Source organism: Chiroxiphia lanceolata, chromosome Z (genome assembly GCF_009829145.1).
Source record: "Chiroxiphia lanceolata isolate bChiLan1 chromosome Z, bChiLan1.pri, whole genome shotgun sequence".
Lineage (NCBI taxonomy): Eukaryota > Metazoa > Chordata > Aves > Passeriformes > Pipridae > Chiroxiphia > Chiroxiphia lanceolata.
The window spans coordinates 68,809,851-68,825,731 of NC_045671.1; the positions used below are offsets into that span (position 1 = coordinate 68,809,851).

The following is a 15,881-nucleotide window of genomic DNA, read 5'->3' on the forward strand; positions in this document are numbered from 1 at the left end:
GCAGGAGAGCTGCTCAGTAAACATCACCACGTGCTAAAAACACTTCTGAAAGCTCCCCTGCTCTGGGAAGGCAGCCCTGCCTTCCGGATACATCCTTCCAAAGCGGTGCTGATGGGGCGGACTGAGTGCCAAACCCCACCAAGAATGCTCCAAGGATGCCAATTTCGAGTGAGAGCTGAGAAACTCGGCAGTGCTGGTGGCGTTGGCTACGCCAGCTCACAAGCTGGCACACAGCTGGACCCTGGCCGTTCTCTAGAGTGCATGGGTTCCAGATCTGGCACTGAGGACACAGTAGAGAGAACGTTTTGTTCTGGTTTAGGATAGGAATGCTGGGATTTCAGAAACACGACAAAGTTGGGGGGGTGGGAGGGGAAGAGCAGGGAAGGAAGCTGTGAGCACACTGTAGTTCAGGCTGTTGTATGTTGGCACTTAGGGTTTATGAACACATAATCAGCTTGGTGTGTGATTGCTGTGACTTCTAAGTGTCAACTGTGCCTCCTCCAGTGCTCTGGGAGTTACTTAATGCTCTTTAATCTCTGTGTTGTGCATGGCTGCAGGCCGTGTTTCACATGTGCTAGTCAGCCCATTCCTTGCAGATTTCTGCTCTACTCAAGACAGATTTCTTCCTGTGAGAGTCTGTAGCACTATTGCAATAGTCTTGATGCTGTTCAGATTAATTGCAGACAACAAGATGATGAGAGCCTTTAATGATTTGATAGATGTTTGGGGGTATTGTTAATTTTTTACGTCAATTTGAACTTCAGAGCATAGTTCCATGGAAAAGTGTTTTGAAGATGTGGTGTAGGAACCAGTCTTCTTGTTCTCTTTAAGCTTTGAGTTCCTCTGGCTTTAAGTGTCTCAGAATGGTGCCTCCAGAAATGCTTGGGGAGGAGATAGTTGAGACTGATTGTGCTTTGTTATCCACAGGGTGTGGAGTAAAGTTTGGCTGCTTTGTACTGGTTGAATAACTTGCAGGATCGTGTTCAGGGGTTTTTATTTCTGAGATGATCCCTTTCTCCTCCGTCTCTGCCTCCAGGTTCCTTGCAAGAGTGAAACAGACATGGCCCTTACACAGCTTCCAAAACCAGTGTCCTAATGTAGAACAGCAACTGAATAACATAGTTTATTCCTGGGCACTGCACATATTCCAGACCGAGTGAGGCAAAGGCCCAGTGGTGCTTTTGCAGCGGACTATTTCTTTTCCTTCAGCCTGGGTGACTGAGGTTCTGGCATATGCCTTTCAGGTAGATCTGGCAATAACATGAGTTGCCTGAAGTCGAGTAGCAGGTGACACACAAAAGCTGTGAACCTCTCTCACTTGTCCTGATGTGGGCTGGTTACTTTCTGTTTCACCTGCAGCTGACTGCATTAAAGTAATTTTTGAGTTTTCCCTTTCTCTGGTGTGAGTTAGCAATGCAGAAGATATGACAAGCAAATTGCATTGGGTTTCCCCCCACCAACAGTAAATTAGGTCAGAAAGTATAAATGACGGGATTTTAGAACACTTAGGCAGATGTATTTCATCATCTGAGCCACTCTGCCGAATCCGAAATTCATGCCTTCATCATTCTTGCTACAGCCCTCAAATATCAGTCCCAGAAAGACCCTGCTGCAGGGCAGGTGGAGAGTTAATGACTGTAAGTGATGGGTGCATTGGTTGGATGAACCAGGGACGTGGTTGGATGGCAGGAGGCTGTTCCCTACTGTCAGCCTGTGGTCTGCAAGTTGGGTGGGTCTGGTGGCTTGATTCCTGAGATTCCAAGTTGCAAAGGCTAGTCACAGATCCCTGGATACGTGTCATGTCCCATGGTTTGCGTAACGCATCATAACGGGTGAGTTTTGGGGGGCATCTCAAAGATCCCTCTTCGGGTATAGAGTAACCCAGACCAGGAGATGCAAGAGAAGACAAATAGGGCAGCCAGAGCACATCATTTCTACCCATCACCCTGCACCTTTTAGTAATCTGTGGACACGCCTGGAGTCAGCCACTCTCTGAGCTGTACTGTTGAGTTAAAAGGACTCAGGTCAGCTGTGCTCTGACCTGGCAGCTCCTGCGCACCTGTAGCTGCAGAATCACATAACCCACACACAGCAGCAGCTCTGCGCCAGATATGTCTGAGATTGAATGTCCGTCATTTACTGGTTGGTTTTTGTTTCTTTGTTTTCTTTAATCAGGCAAGTTTTTTCCTGGTACGACAGTTTCCATAGGGAGCAGGATATCAAACAGCTTGGTCGTCCATTGAGCTGTGGGGCCCAACTGAAAGGAATATGAAACACGCTGTTAGCTGCAACTGTTGCACCTGCTTGCCAGCCTCAATGAGGGGCCTTAGCAAATCTTACCCCTGGAGGAAGTTTCCAGCTACCATAGCCCGTGCCCTGTAGAGGAATAGCAATGCACCTGCATTACTCTATTCCTCATCAAACAGTGGGACCTCTGTGGAGGGTTGACCCTGACTGGATGCCAGGTGCCCACCAAAGCCACTCTATCACTTCCCCCCACAACTGGACAGGGGAGAGAGAATATAACAAAAGGCTCAGGGTTGTGATAATGACAGGGTGAGGTCACACACCAATTACCATCACAGGCAAAATGGACTTGACTTGGGAAAACTAGTTGTACTTATTACCAGTCAAAATCTGAGCAGGATAACATGTAAAATAAATCCTAAAAACACCTTCTCCCCACCCGTCCTTCCTTGCTGGGCTAAACTTTATTCCCAGTGCCCTTCCTCCTCCCCCCGGGAGCGCAGGGAGATGAGGAATGGGGGTTATGATCAGTTCATCACATGTTATTTCTGATAGTGCTTCTTCCTCAGGGAGAGGAGTCCTTCTCCTACTCCAGTGTGGATCCTCCACAGGGTCAAAAGTCTTACCAGCAAACCTGCTCCAGCATGGGCTCCTCTCCCCAAGGGTCCACAGGTCCCTTCTAGGACCCAGCTCCAGCATGGGTTTCCCATGGGGTCACAGCCTCCTTTGGGCATCCACGTCTCTGGTGTGGGCTCCTCCATGGGCTGCAGCTGAATCTCTGCGTGGACCTCCATGGGCTGCAGGGGAACACCTGCTCCACCATGGTCTGTGCCACAGGCTGCAGGGGAATGTGCCCCAGTGCCTAAAGCACCTCCTCCCCCTCCTTCTCCGCTGTCAGTGGTGTCTGCAGAGTTGTTCCTTTCACAGTTCTCACTCCACTCTTCTCTGGCCACAATTCCTTCTATGAAATAATTTTTTTTTGTCCTTAAATATGTTATCACAGAGGCATTACTACCACCTCTGATGGCTTGGCCTTGGCCAGAGGTGGGTCCATCCTGGAGCCAGCTGGGATTGTCTCTGGGACACGGGGGGAAGCTTTTGGCAGCTTCCCACGGAAGCAACTTCTGTAGCCCTCCTGCTACCACAGTGCTGCCACACAAAACAAATACAACCTCCTGATGTTCTGGAGTTCCTGATGCTTATAGCCGGTTGCAAAGAGAAACTCTCTGTCCTCCTCTCCACCCTGTTCCCGTCCTTTCTCTATGCCTGAGCTCTCCTTTGGTGCCTCCCACTCACTGCATTTTTCTCACCCTAACACTGCAAACCCATCTGCTCCCTCAGGCTGCATCTGGCAGCCTCCCCAGCTCCCCTCCCTCTCTCTTTGCCTTCCTTGCCCAGGTGTGTGTGGGCACTTTGCTGTGCAGCAAACTAAATACATGTTCCTGGAGAGAGAAGGGCATACTGGCAGAAGTGTTATCCTCCACAGTTTCATCTGTATAAAAGTATGTATACTCAGTGTATATTCAATGTATAAAAGTGGAAAATCTCAGTTCAATGAACTAGTAAACTGACGGACAATAGCAGCTGTAGAGGGGAGGGAGCCTCTGCCTAACAGGTGAGTGTCGTGAGCCAGCAGGTTCAGCATAGCCTTGTTCTCCTGTGCTGGGCAGGGCCACAGTAAAGCCACAGAAAGAATGTGGGCTTTGTGGATTTGCCCCTTGGCTCCAGGGAGATCTTGGATCTCACTTCTCTTTGGGTTTCATGTTTAACAGGCTTAAATACTGGAGAAAACGCAGGTAAATCCCAGACAGAAAATTACACAAAATTGAGACTAATGTAAATACTTTGGGGTAAAACACCAGCATGGGGAGACTTGTTACTGTTCTTCAAAACACGCTTTAGAAAATCTGCAACTTGAAGGTAATTAGGAAAGCACATCAGAGGTGCCAGATTACCTCTGCTGTTTTGCCACAGGCCAAGGCTCTCCAGTATTTGCAATTGAGATTAAATAAGAGTTGACTGGGAGGGAATATATTCCAATATCCTTCTCTTATCACTGTAGCCTTCTGAGAAGTGATGGAGTTCAAAATCCCGGTGCTGGCCAGCTGGGTTGATCTCAATAAATTAACAACTCTCCCTCCTCACCTATAATATCTCTCTTTCATAGTGCAGCTATTTTTGGTTGGTGTTGAACAAAATGCTTTCTTACTGACTATTCTGAAGTCTGTTGTGGGCTACCTAAAGTAGCTTCTAATGGACCCCTGATCCCCTCTGGCAGCCCCTGCCAGGGGACTGGCACACAGTTCCTACTTCCATGATCTCCAAGATACCAGTTAGCCCAGTATGTCCATTATCCCGTTCCTGCAGCTCAGGATCCTCAAAAGGAACCCGACAGTCATACTTATATTTTAAAAAGCACAGAGCAGCAGCTGCAGTGACACAGAGACCCAAAGGGTTTTTCTCACCCCAAATCCCACAAAGTCAGTGGAGGAAAGGCTGGGGGGTAGGGAGATGTGCTACTGCTGCTCTTTGGAAAACAGGATTCCCTGATCCACGGACCTTTATGCACCCATAACTACTCATCCTGCAGAATACAGACAAGGTTCTGCTCAGAAGCTGCTGAGCAGTTTCCCTTTCACTGATAATCTACAGCTTTCCCACCCACTCACTCACCCACCCCCTGGTTTTTTTTATTTTATTTTTTTTTTGAAAAAAATTAACTACCTGAAGGGAAGTTCTAGCCAGGTGGGGGTTGGTCTCTTCTCTCAGGCACTCAGCAATAGGACAAGGGGGCACGGGCTTAAGCTCCGCCAGGGGAAATTTAAGTTGGATATCAGGAGAAAATTCTTTACAGAGAGAGTAATCAGGCATTGGAATGGGCTGCCCAGAGAGGTGGTGGATTCACCATCCCTGGAGATTTTTAAACGCAGATTGGACGTGGCACTGAGTGCCATGATCTAGTAAATGGACTGGATTTGGACCAAGGGTTGGACTCGATGATCTCGGAGGTCTTTTCCAACCCAATCAATTCTATGATTCTATGATTCTATGATTCTATGATTCTACCTGAGAGCATGTACTATGGATAAAGACAAACCCAAGCCAAAACCCAGTTGTGCAAATGACCGGCCATCTCATTAAACCATTGAACATCCTGAACCCTCAATATCCCCCTTGGATCACCTCTTGCCTCTCTGAAGGTACTGGAGTCCAGCTGATCGCAGGTTCTGGAGATTCTAAGGGACACTTTTGCCCATGGGACACTGTTTAGAAACAGCCATATGGGATTTCCTGCGCCTATGGCTCCGACAGCATGACTCACAACAAGCTTTTCCCAGTGCCTTACCAGTTAATCCTTTCAGTTTCTTCAAATGAGACATGGGGCAAATGTGACTCATTGTCATTTCTGGAAATGACAGATTTGCAAAGTGAGGCCCAGGGGCGTGTCTGCCTTGTGCCATGCAGCTGGGATCGATGGGTAGTCGGTTCCTGACCTCACTCCCTTTCCCTTCTACTTTCAAAATTAGCATTGCTACTTTCCTTTTGATGGCCAAAACCAAGAGAAACTTTCTAGTGTCTTCTGTCACCTTTATGTGAAGTGAATGTTCTGGGCTAGAAAGAAAGAGAAATTGCTTGAAGGGAACAATTTGCCACATGTCAAACTCCATGCTGTTGTTGCTTTACCAAAACCATACACTTCAATTCCTCTGTGAACACATCAACTTTGCAAGAAGATCCAGGAGGGCAAGTCCTTCCTTCTTGGACAGACTGGTGACTGTTATAGCTGGTCACTGCAGTGCTGGCAGCTGGGCTAGTGCATCATATTTATCCCTTTGCACTCTTTCTCAGTGCTCCATGCCACTGCAGCAGTTGCAGTGATGCCTCCCTAGAGCAGGCATCCTGCAGCACAATGTGTCCATCTGGCTTGGGACTGGCACGACAGGAGGATCCTGACCTTCCAGTGTTCTGCTCTTCCCCAGTACCTGCCAAATTAAAACCATGTGAAGCCTTCTGCAAAGCTGCTACTCCACTCCAGCAGTCCTCACGATCTACATTAGGACTGGTGTTAGTCCTGCCTAAACTTCCTCAGGTGCATAAGGGCCATCTTTGCTATCACAGCACACAGGGAGCACTTTGGGGGTCTTTACCCCCCTGCTGTGGAACAGGAAGCATCTGGCAGCACCTTTGAGCTTTTCTGGCCGTGAGCTTAGGAGAGGGAGGAAAAAAAAAAGAGAATTTAAGAAAAGGGAAATTAATTTTATTCTTGCTCCTTGAGTACTAAGGAGAGTATGTGGTACCCAGCCAAACTGGGCACCCCACTGAGAGTGGCTTGCATCTCCTCATGGGAACTCACCCCAGTGGAATAAGACTACACTCATAATTAAATGTAGCCCTCCCAGGTGACAGCTGTGCTTGCAAGGCACCTTCAGGTGTGGGGGGACGGTGCAATTCCAAGCCTCCACTCATCTGGGCTTGCTGCAGAGCAGAGTTGCAGCAGACTGAGACACAGGGGCTTGGCATTTACACAAATGCCCACGGAAAGCAGGCCTGGTGTCTGCCCCATCTCTTCACATCCTGGTGCTTACTGGAGGGCTGGGCACAGCTGGCACACTCCCCAGCAAGGACACACTTGTAAAGACTGCGGGTAGGGTTGACAGCCTGGAACATCTCTGACCTGTGTGTTTGCCCGTGTCAGGGAAGGAGGGCAGGCAGGAGAGCGGTGCATGCAAATCCCATGCCCTTGTGACTTGGCCACCCCAGGGTGTGGGTGGGGTAAGCACAACGTTCAAGGCACTGCAGTGAGAACCTGGGCAAGGAGGAATGAGGTAGCGTCTGAGGCCACGGAGCAAATATTTGCCTGCAGTGCACTCTGGTAGATAACTGAAAGGCAGCCAGCAAAGGGTGGAGAAGGCTGGTGGAGACAAGGCGCTGCTTGTTTGCTCAGCCACACAGAGGACATGAATGCAAAGCCAGGGCCATTCAGGCCTCAGAAGTAGCTGTAAAAAGTGAAAAACAGGAGCGGGCCAGTCACAGCCAGTCTACATGTGCCTGAATGCCCTCTGAGCGCAGGTATGAGCATCTTATCAGAGGTGGCTCACCTGCCTGTGGTCTGCTGGCTTGTACCTCTGAGCAGTAGCTTTGCAGGCAGGGAGAAGGAGGTTAAAGACCTTCCTGTGCTGTTTCTCTTCCTCCATGCCTGCAGAAGGAGCTGCCCATCACTGAGCTCCGTCTGGGGAGATTGAGACTGGGAGGAACACAGGTGACAGCAGCTCCTGACCCCATCTTGAGTCTCCGAACTTTACTGTTTGCACAGTCAAACAAGCTGCATTTACCTCCTGCTGGTCTGTGCCGTCAGGTGTTTCATGATTCACTCAGCTGGGAACCTTTCTGTTATCTGGTAAGGTGCAAGAGCAGATCATACATCATTAACCTGCTTGCCCTTCTCTTCCCATCAAAAGTCACTGGGCTAGGCATAACTTTGCTATGTTCAAAGAATCAGATATAAAAAGGCAGAAAATAGTATTTTGTAGTGCTTTATTCTGAGCAACAGCAAAACTCAGGGTCTCTATGGAAAGGAGAGATGTTTGGGTTTGTGCTGAAGGGGTGATATTCTTTTATTTTTTTTTTTTTGTACTTGGTTCTGTTGTTCACAAAATCTGTGTGTATCTTGCTTCCTCAGACAGATTTGATAGCATGGGGAAGGTTTCATCCTGGTGGTAACAGCTGTCTTGGCCCCAGAAGTGGGTGTTTCGATGTGACTGTGTCTCCTCCAGCACGAGGAACCACTGGAGCAAGAAGCCCTGGCTCCAGGCCAGGCAGAGAGCACAAGGGCATCCACTTGCACCCCACTGCCCCCTCTCCCAGAAGACTTCAGATGGTTTCTCTTCAGTTTTCTCACAGCCATACTTTTGCTGTGAAAAGCCATATTGAGTTAGACGCCACCTTCGTGTTCAGGGGTGAAAAACTTTTTGTGTACTGGTGTAGCCTTGGAAGGAAGCCTCCCAGCCCCTTTAGAGATGCAGAGGTGCTGGATGATACCCTCCAATGCCTGAAAAGAAAGAGGAATGCCCAGTTGTGTCCCTGAGGGATGGTTTGCTGGCTCCATCCCTGCGCTGGATAATGCTTCCTCCCTGCAGTAACTACTGGGGGCAAGGGGAGACCGTGATGTGGGGAGCCTCACACAAGGTCCAGCCACCACAACCTGCCCTGCTCCCTGCATTGTTGCCTCTCTCTCCACCTCTGGATTGCACGTGGGCCAAGGCAGTTCAGATTGTACCCCCAGAGGAGAAGTCTGCCCTTCGAAGGCAGACCCCACACCCACTCAGGACAAACCCGGGAAGGAGGGGCTGGCAGTACTGTGGGGAGGCAGCTTGCTTTTTCAACTGATCAGTGCTTTCTACAGGGTTGCCCTTTCTTGTCCCAAATCTGTTACAAGCTGGAAACACGATACCAGGTTCTGCAAAACTGCTTATCCAAACTTGGTGAGACTGTGGGGCCATTTGACACAGCTCCCTGGATGATGGCAGCAGGCACTTCAGAAAAGAGTGAGGTGGGATAAAAGAACTTCATCTATCGGTGATGAGCATTTGGGAACTTTTGGAGGGAAAGGTTGTCCTGGGGCTTCTGCATTTATCAGTTCTCATGGAATTTGTGCCACAGGTCTGTTCAGAGGCTTTTGGAAACCGCATAGACTTTTAACATCACCAGCTCCATCAGCAGAGGGTAACTATGCACCTTGTGAAGCAGCTTGTCCTTTTGCCGAGTTTAGGAACTGTTCTCTGCTAACTCCATGGGGTGTTACCCACACCTGGTGGCATGAGAAGCACTGAATAGTGATTTCCCTGTCACATATCCCATCTAAGTCCTGGTTTTTTAGACCTCTACCATACGTCCTCTGTTTTGCAGGTTAAGAGTCCTAGTACTTCGGCTGTGTCCTGGCAGAGAACTATCCTGTACTTCCAGCTTCTTGGACTCTATCATGTCCTGCCACTGCCTCCATCTTAAGATGGGGAGGCATCTAGGTGGAAGGCTCACAACACAGAAAAGTGAAAATTTTATGGTGAGATGCACCAGCAAATTAGTTAATTACCTTTATTACCCTTCTCATAATTCTCATCCTTTTATTTCCTTTTCTAACCACTACCGAGCACACCAAACCACCCACAGCAGCTCTGGGATCTCTTCCTTGGTGACAACAGCTGATGTGGAGTCCATCAGTCTGCACCCATGGCAGGGGTTGCTGTTGCCCCATGGCTGCTACTTCATGCTCATGAAAGCTGAGTTCCATCTGCTAATTCATTGCTAAATTACTTTGAGATTGTGGGCGCCTTCTGCTGTTGTTAAGAAGAGAGACACTGCTTGTTAGACTCCTGGCCGGCAGGTAAACCTTAAAAAAGGTGACTAAGGGATCAGGACCCCTGAGCTTGCAAAGAGTCTGAAACAAGAGCATAAAGGTATAACTTACCCTGTCCTCAATGCAGCCACCATTGTTACTTGTCAGAAACACAGAGATGAAGGATTGATATGCAGAGATTTACCCCACCCTTTCTTATCTGAGTTGTTTTTCTTTCGGGTCGGCCTTTGGATCTGGTAATGCCTTTGGAAAGGCTAAGGCTGCTCCAAATGTTGGATTGCACTTCAGCACCCAGTGTTGTTGCTGGGGAGCGTTGACTTTCCCCACAGCAGATGGAGCACTCATGTGACACTCCGTACACTATGTATCATCTATTTACATCTTTTTTTACATTAGCAACAGATGGCTTGGCATAATTATATTTTTTTAAATTAGGGGAAAATATGTATCTAAAACTTCACATATTTTCTGGAGCCTATGGTTTTTACTTTTGCAGCACCAATGCTGAGGTCTTTCATTGAAGGACCTCCCTCACCCTTCCATTGCCTTCTGTGAAGAGGTGTCACTCTAAACATGCAGGTAGATACAATAGCAGTATGGAAGCAGAAACTCTCCCAGTCATGCAAGGGGGAGAGAAAAAGGCAGCTCTGAAGGAAGCAGGACAAAAGGGAGAAGAAACAAACTTATGGACAGTATTAGGAGGGAAGGGAAGAAGAAAAGGATTAGTGCTGACAAACCCTACCTTCAAAAGCTGATCGAACTCAAGTCCTACAAAAGCATGACTTTGCTTCAGAGATATAAAACTTAGCAAAACATGAACTCAACAGTTGGTTTCCTCTTGTTCCTCTTTTGGCATATAAGGCTGTAAGCACAGGGGCCCTGCTATCAAATTTTTCTCAGGAAATACACAACTTGCTGTGGAGAACAGTTAGTGTAAACCAGGACTCCTCCATACTCATGTGACTCCCAAAGCTGGGGCTGTAAGCAAGCTGCGAGGTTGGTTTGACTTAGCGGTGCTGATGCTGTCACAGGAGAAGAGGAGGCCCTTTTTAAGGCCATGAGAAGAGATACAGGACAGACCAAGAGCAGCCAAGGCATTGAAATCTCTTTATCAGACTACATTTGCTTGGAAAGCAAAAGGTGTTTGAATGAGGAGGGACGACAGACATCCCCAAAATCGCCGAACGCAGGCATCATCCCCGTGCAGAGTGTCAAGCCTTGTGCACTGGCAAAGTGCAAGGCTGCTGCCATCTGTTGGGAAGTGGCTGGGGCTTGGTGGGAGAGGGCTGCCAGAGAAGGGTGTGAGAAAGCTATTGGGACACTGGGTTTAATCTGCATTCCTTACTGCAAAGGGCCGTATCAATGGGAAAGGAGCCCTCCGTAGGGTAGTGCATCTGCCCACAACCTCATCAGTGCCACGGCGCTGTCCGTAGGCAAGTTGTCTGATCTTCCTTGTATCAACGGGACGAATTAAGAGTACAGCTTCGGGTGGAAAATGTTTTTGATTGCAACAGTCCCTGTGAAACCTCCCTTGGAGCACGGCCCACCTGCAATACCACGATGTGCAGGCAGAGCAAAGGCCGTGGGACCCCTCGGTGGCCGACAGGCCAGTGGGCTCTGTGTTTGTTAAACAGGTCTTTTCTAGCTCAGGCACGTACCTCTAATGTCTGGGATGTCATTCTTCTGCTAAATTATTCTGACCCATGGACCTTTGCTTCAGTAAATCAGATGATGTGCCTACCGGTTATTGCTTGGTGTTTCTTAGCAAGCAAACATGGTATGGTGGGTGGATGCAAAGCTAGTTTACATTTTTACGCTAGTTTTACTCCTCTGTAAATCCTACTCAGTAATGACTAATCCCCAAGTTGATTCCCCTTTCCCATTCGGATTATTTTATTTTTGCTAGATTTTGGTACTTAATAAAGTTTAACCCTTTAGGGTCTGTCTGTCGTGTGATTTTTCACATGCTAAAAGAAGTGGCTGGCTCCAAGGCAATACCCCAGTGAAGATTAAAGGACACAGCCCCTCCAAGAAAGCATAAATGCTTAAGGAAAACGCACAGAAAGAGCAAATTGCAAAAGAAACTACGGCAAAGACCTACAAGGAGTCAGACGACACCAAGACTAGGTGTAATACTCTGAGGAGCCCACCTGTCCTGTGTCTATTCCTGAATCTTCCCATAATAGCAAGGACAGTTTGGGCCATGCAGTCTCTGCTTACCTGCCATTGTCTTTAGCAAGAACAACACTACCCAGGAGTCACTCTCCTGCCTGAAGCAAGGAGAACAGAAGCAATGCTATGCTCGTTTGAAAAGGCTTGTGCAACCAATTAATTCCTGCTAGGCTTTGGTCACTCTGTCTGCAGCAGCTCAAAGAAGCAACAGACACCCTGAGAAGCCAGGTAGTCCTCAAAAAAGTTGGAGATCCCTCCAGCCACATGAAGGAGCACAGTCTGAGAAGACCCATCCTCCTATAACCCCACCAACTCACAGGGGTGCTGGGCCAGCTGCCACCTGTGGGTCAGCCCTGGCCCCCAGGATCAGCTTTCCTCTCCAGAGTACAGTAAAGCTGTTCTGAGGTGCTCAGGGAGCAGTGGGGCAGGTCTTGCTTTGCTGCAGCTCCCCTCCATCAGCTCACTGACACGGAGGGCCAGTGCCCAGGCTGCAACTACACCCTGGCCTTGCTTTTTGTCCTAATGGGACAAAATCCTCATGTCCTAATCCTCATGGGATTAGCATGGGCCCCTGTTAGGATCTGATCTCACTGCCTGTTACAGGGCCTCATTCCATACAGGGGGCTGCTTTTTAGGCATTTCCTGGCTGGCTGGTGGTCCCCGACCCTCTCTCTTCTCCAAAGGGTAAAGATCTCCCTACTTCCTTCTCCCATTCCTGGCAACGAAACACCAGCAATCTCCTGGATTATGAGGAGACGTTTCAGCTCTCTCCTATGCCCCTTTGCCCCAGATCTACCACAGCATCTGCAGTGCCCTTGTGAGTCACTGAGGCACTCAGTGAGGACAGCAGACTCCTGCAGAGCAGGAGGTAAGACAGGACAAGTTCTGCTGGGGTTGAGGTAGTGTGGCTAATTCTGCTGCTAATCTAACATCTCAAATTACCACCAATTGCCTGTTTCTTACGAGCCAGGTGAATTAACAGTGAAAATCTGAATCCAGGAAAGGGTTTTCCTAGCAGCCCAGAATGGGAAGTTCACAGGATTTCCAGAGGAATGGCTTTGCCAGCACCATGTTGCCAGTCCTTGTGGTTTTAATCATGTGTCTTATTTGGTTGGTTTCTTTCCTAGCTTTCTTGCAGTTGCAGTATGATTACTGACTGAGTTTTCTCTTCTTCTTTTCACCCTTAGACAATCCTTGCTTGTGGGAGCTGCGTACGAAACCGTGAGAATAAGAACCCCAGGGGCTCAAAATACCCGTATGTAAATAAAGGTTAGCACCACAGAGATTATTTTCAAAGCAGTGCCTTGTTTTTCATCAAGAAAAGACTTGCACCTGACAACCTCAGTGACAGAGAAAACCAGTCTCTCTAGATGTGATTGAAACTGCATGCAACAGCTCCTCAGTACACGGGCTCTTCTCCAGCCTCCCAGGTGCAAACACGTCCGTGCCTCACTAGGAGGTCTGTGTGATGCTCTGCTTCTTCTGGTCTTCATTCTCCACAGTTACCAAACCAGGAGGCACTACTAAGGGAAATTACAGGCATAAGCCAAAAGGCTGCTGGACTTCAAGCTCTTCTTAGGAAAAGGCAGCAGACCCCCCAGCTCCTTGTCTGGAGGGAAGGCAGAACCGCAGAGCTGTGCTGAACTGTCTTCTTCAGTTTGCTACATGAGGAGTTTAGCACTTTGACCACAGACATTTCTACCTTCCTTCCTGATGCCTGTGAGATGCAAGAGAGTTAAGGAGTTGGCTATAAGGGATATTCAGGGGTAAGGTGTGAACTGTTGTGGAATATGAGCAAGCGATTAATCAGAATTTGCTTTGCAATCCTCACAGCTTTCCTTACACAGAACAGTGAGAAAGGAGGACGGGAATGAACAAAACTGCAAAAACCTGCCAGGAAAAGAGAAATGAAACTACAGCAGCTTCAGGTCAGGTTGGTTGGATGCTGAAGACCCTAGATGGGATGAAAACATAAACTGACATAAACTGGCAAGCTTATGAGGCATATTTTGGGCCAACCTGCAATAAACTGAATATCACAACCCTCCTTAGAGCCCAGGCACTATGGCAGTCTCATCAACCCCTGGCACCTAGATGGTGAAGAAGGCAAGAAGGACAAAAGTGTGACCTTATGCTCTGGAGAGTAAGGACACATCCAATGGGATGATGGGAAGCCTCTCCCTGGAAAAGGTGATTTACTTGGGAGCACTTGACTGCCCTATATAAAGTGTGGCATGGATTATTTTCAGGTTCTGCTGCAACCCCATCGTGGTAAGCGAAGAAATAAGTTTCCAGAATGAGGGCAAAAAGAGGGAGGAGGGAGAAAATAATTCTTGACTGTGAAGCACAACATATGCTAGTGTGAAGCTGAACAGCTTTCCATGAAACCTATTCTAGCCAAGCTATTACTAACACCTGATACACCCATGGTTCCCCATCGGTTCCCTGCCAGCAATGAGCAATGGACTCAATATTATCAATTATGTTCCTTTCCCCTCTCCTTTCCTCCCACCAATTAAGCATCTGTTAACCATGAAAAAACATTCTTCTTCTTGGAAAATATCGGACAAACAATGAGTTTTACTAATAACATGGAATATTATTGTAAATAATCATTAAGGTGTCCTGAAATAAGGTGGAGCCATATTGCCATACCATCGATTCTAAACACTGCTATTTAGCAAAAGTTCTGGGGAAAGGTAAGCTGGTCAGGTCTGCCAGATGATGCTTACAGGTAATGTGTATCAGAAACACCAGAAGCAATACAGACTTCGTCAGATCAGGCTTCTTTGGTCTCACACCTATTAAGGCCGAGAACAGCTGCCATGAAAGCAGACACCCTTTCATTGTTCTGCTCCTTCCCCAGGACTAGCTGTGCGGAAAACTGTCACTGCCTACCTTCAGAAGCCTTCCAGGAGATGTTTCACCAGACAAAATCTTCTCCTCATTCACTTTGGCAAATTTCTTCTAATCTAAGTCTCATTTGCTACCATTCAAGCTCAGCCATATTCATTCCTCCAATCATACCTAATGCAGGAAATAGCATCCTCTTTTAACATATTTAAAGACTCTTGTCTTCCTCAGTCTATCCTGGAGTCAAAATACCAGTTTCTCCAACCTTTACTTCCGGATGTATTTTCTAGTGTTGCCATAATTCTTGTGCCTTCAACCTAGCATTAGCATAAACAAAGAGAGACAAGATATTCAGATGACCTCATAGAGGCCCAGGCAGCACCAATGAGAGTAGATCATACAATTAGAAATTTACTTTAAGAGAACACTTTTTGCTCCCCCCCACCCCCGCCACACCCTTTGATTTCACTCACTCAACCCAGCAGCCCTAGCACTTGCCCTGAAGGCTGCAGTAGAAATGTCCATGGCAGGATCTGGGATTACTTAGGCACAAACAAAATGTACCTATGATAGACTTCTATGTGGATGCTGAAGTGACAAACACCTTACATAAGGCAATGTGATACAGAGCAGGGGCATACCAAGAGGCTGAATCCAAGCTGTAGAATGGGAAACTCAACTCTAACCTCCTGTGGTTTTTTTGCTCATTTTACAGTATTAATTATTTATTATTTGGATTGGCTTCTCACACCCTGAATGAACAAAATGACTGATTTACAGAAAGCACCCCTACTTACCACAGTGTCTGATGATGTTCTGTCCACATGGGAGCAGGATCTGCAGACCTGTCTCTGCCCTGAACATCTGCAGTTGAGGGAATCATATACTGAGTGAAATTCAGCAGCTTCTTCCCCTGATCAAAAACACACTGCCCACAAAACGGAAGAAGGCAACCATCTCAAAGAAACAGGGATATTAAGACTTACTGCTCTGTCTCCTTGCAACAAATGCCTGTGTGGCTTCCAGTGTTGGTGACTAACGGGCAGTTTCCTGTTTGGCTGGCAGCTGGGAGCAGAAAATCTACCTACAAGTTAACTGTACAACAGACTTCCTAAAAAAGCCATCTACTTCGGCAGCCTTGGCTGAGGAACTCTTGAGTGTTTAGCTGAGCTTCCCACGGCAAGCACAGGGGCATCAGGCATAAGGACAAGTGTGCACCTGATTTAACAGCATGTTACCAAATATGCAATTACAT

At 47.7% G+C, this 15,881-nt stretch overlaps 1 long non-coding RNA gene across 1 annotated transcript; it reads right to left on the reverse strand.

The window, feature by feature from the left end:
• Positions 1-13,062: 13,062 nt before the first annotated feature.
• Positions 13,063-14,924, reverse strand: LOC116780740. The gene is made up of 2 exons (XR_004354604.1): positions 14,801-14,924; positions 13,063-13,293 (listed from the first exon to the last, which is right to left on the reverse strand). It is a non-coding gene; the product is annotated as an uncharacterized LOC116780740 (long non-coding RNA).
• Between the last annotated feature and the right edge of the window lie 957 nt (positions 14,925-15,881).